Source organism: Propithecus coquereli, unplaced genomic scaffold (genome assembly GCF_000956105.1).
Source record: "Propithecus coquereli isolate 6110/MARCELLA unplaced genomic scaffold, Pcoq_1.0 Scaffold316, whole genome shotgun sequence".
NCBI classification, from domain to species: domain Eukaryota; kingdom Metazoa; phylum Chordata; class Mammalia; order Primates; family Indriidae; genus Propithecus; species Propithecus coquereli.
This window is the reverse complement of record NW_012148797.1, coordinates 2,658,693-2,661,521: the sequence shown is the minus strand read 5'-3', so window position 1 is coordinate 2,661,521 and position 2,829 is coordinate 2,658,693. Positions and strand designations below refer to the sequence as shown.

Below are 2,829 nucleotides of genomic sequence, written 5' to 3'. Positions count from 1 at the left end.
TGTAGTCCCAGCTACTTGGGAGGCTGAGGCAGGAGGATCACTTGAGCCCAGGAGTTTGAGATTGCTGTGAGCTAGGCTGCTGCCACGGCACTCTAGCCTGGGCAACACAGTGAGACTCTGTCTCAAAAAAAAAAAAAAGAAGTTATAACCATATCCCTTTCTTATTATTGATTGAATTCTACTTCCTATTAGGTTTATCTTTGCCTATGGGTATGAATTTTATGAAAATGAATTGAGTTCAATATATATATTTCCATACTCCAGCTTGGGTGTCAGATTCACATTGCTTTCAAAATATATTCTTAATGGCTTCAGTGTTAGAATCCCATTAAATTAGTGATATCTGCATAGAATAATTGAAGTAGGAAGAGAGTGTAAATTCTTCACATTTCCAAATCTGCAGTATCACAGAACCTTATTTAGAGTGGTTGGAATCTTAGAGGTAGTTGGTCCAAATTGTAATTTTAATTTAGGAATTTTTAACTCTCAACTTGCTGCTGCTGTACTGCCCAGTTGCCTGAGAGCCAATGTATATACTTAGTGATAACTTGAATAATTTGTAGTAAATTTATAAGCTGAATATTTATGGTATTATGCAGACTTCTTCATCTATAAATAGAGTTCTCTTATCCCTTTGATGTGGTGTGGAATTAGAAAAATTATTTTTATCCATAAACATTTTAGGTTTTCTAGGTCATTACTAACACTCTTATAATGATTACTGCTGTACAAAAAGTTGGCATTTTGAAGGCCTCTTCATATGTAATTAATCAGAAGTGTTAATAAATACTTTGTTTGGTGTTTATAATAATAGAAGCTGCTAATTTTAGGCAATAAGTAAGCATTCTCATTTGGAAGACAATTTCATTTGAATACCAGTGACTTTCAGGGTTTTTTGTTTTGTTCTGTTTTCCTTCCCAAGGCTATGAAAGGAGAGAAGGGAATTGGTGGAGCAGTCACAGCTACAGATGGGCTAAGCGAAGAGCTCACAGAGGAGGCATTTAGTAAGTGGTGTCATGGTACAAGTTGTGTAGAGTATTAGCACTGATTCATACTAAATGTCTATAGTGGTATTTTTGAAATATCAGCGCTGAGTTATTTGACATAGCACTATTATTTTATTTTTATTTATTTGGTTTTTTTTGAGACAGTCTCACTCTGTCACCGTGGGTAGAGAGTGCAGTGGCGTGATCATAGCTCACTGCAACCTCAAACTTCTGGGCTCAAGTGATCCCCTGCCTTGGCCTCACAGAGTGTGAGGCTTACAGGTGTGAGGCGCCGTGCCCGGCCTGACATAGCATTATTGTAAATAGTTCTTTGTTACTTCACGCCCTTATATTTAAAGTCAGTGAGTGATAAGTATAAAACATTTTAATTCTGCAAACATTAGAACCTTTCACCGATAGTTCTAATTTCCATAGCCCTTAGTTTTTGGTGAAGATTCATGTGAGATAGGAATATTGAGAATTGTAGTTTGTAATATAAAATATCTTGTGATTTAAATAAATTTGAACTCAAGGTTTCTTTTTCTGCAGATTTATACACATGAGCAATTAGCTAAAGTACACTTTAGAGATATGAAAATGCGAAAAATTAGAAAATTCAATAGAAAAAAATGTGCTTTTTAGGGAAGTTTTTTAAAAATGGAAAATTGGCGGGGGAGGGGGGGTTGTGATTACATCATTGATAAGTGGCAGGCTTATAATGAGACATTAATAGCCCAGCCTTAAGGTTCTGCCCAAGAAAGTAGATGTAGTTCTTTTCCTGCTTTAACTTTTTTTTTGTCTTTTAGCTAACCAGTTACCAGCTGGCTTAATAACCACAGATGGTCAACAACAAAATGTTATGGTTTACACGACATCATATCAACAGGTACTGTACCTTCTTTGTATTTTAAACTATCTTAAAATTTGATTATATCCATTGATTTTTATCACAGGTAGTTAATTTCAACACATTATTAAGGACCTGATAGAATAAGATTATTAAAAATTTCTATTTTCTCAAAATATACAACTGTGTATAATATTCTCTTAATAGTTAAAAATATATACACGCATTTATATTTGTATAAAAGACTTACAGAAAGATGAAGACATTTTTAAAGTAGCTCCGTTGGGTAGAAGGATTGGAGATCTGGGGTGGGAAGTAGCCTTATTTTTCATTGTCTATTGTTTTCATTCACTGAATGTTTATAACCTACATATGTTACTTTTAACCTATTTCTTTCTTTAATCCTGCTGAATTTAAATTTTCTAATCTTAGATTTCTGGTGTTCAACAAATTCAGTTTTCATGATCTGAAGAAATGGAATGGAGAGTGTGGAGAAGTGAGAGTCTGTATGATTCTGGAGCAGAGACATCAGAAGGAAATGACTGGTGAAAAGATGTCTCTTTGTACATTAATAGCTGTAATGTAGCTTCCTGATGCTTGACTAATTGAGGTGTTAATTCTGACTTGAGAATCCTTTTCATGAATGATTTTAAAGAAAAATTTGGATTTTAAAGGTATTAAAATATTTTTGTTTTGTACGAGAGTTTGTTGCTCTGTATGACTCCTGTATGCATTGTATATTGCAATTTATTACTGTCAGAGATTTGTAGACAGTTTCTTATTTTCATATTGAATCATGTTACTTTTGTAATTCAAGTAAGCAGCTGGGTTAATTCATGACGTTTGCCCTTTTAATAAAATATAAGGATAGAGTTCATTTTGAATGCAAGTTGCCTTTATTATAAATTTGAGTTTGTCTTGGTTATGTATCTTGCATGATAACCTAACTAGATTTTTAGCATTTGCCATATTTATTAAAAAACATTTTTTTTTTTT

At 33.4% G+C, this 2,829-nt stretch overlaps 1 protein-coding gene and 1 long non-coding RNA gene across 2 annotated transcripts in view; both read left to right on the top strand.

Annotated features, from left to right (window-relative positions):
* The window catches only part of NFYB (nuclear transcription factor Y, beta), a 39,243-nt gene that overhangs the window by 27,139 nt on the left and 9,275 nt on the right, over positions 1 to 2,829 (top strand). The window lies entirely within an intron of this gene.
* On the top strand, positions 942 to 2,530 carry LOC105815120. The gene is made up of 3 exons (XR_001137722.1): positions 942 to 1,004; positions 1,793 to 1,872; positions 2,266 to 2,530. It is a non-coding gene; the product is annotated as an uncharacterized LOC105815120 (long non-coding RNA).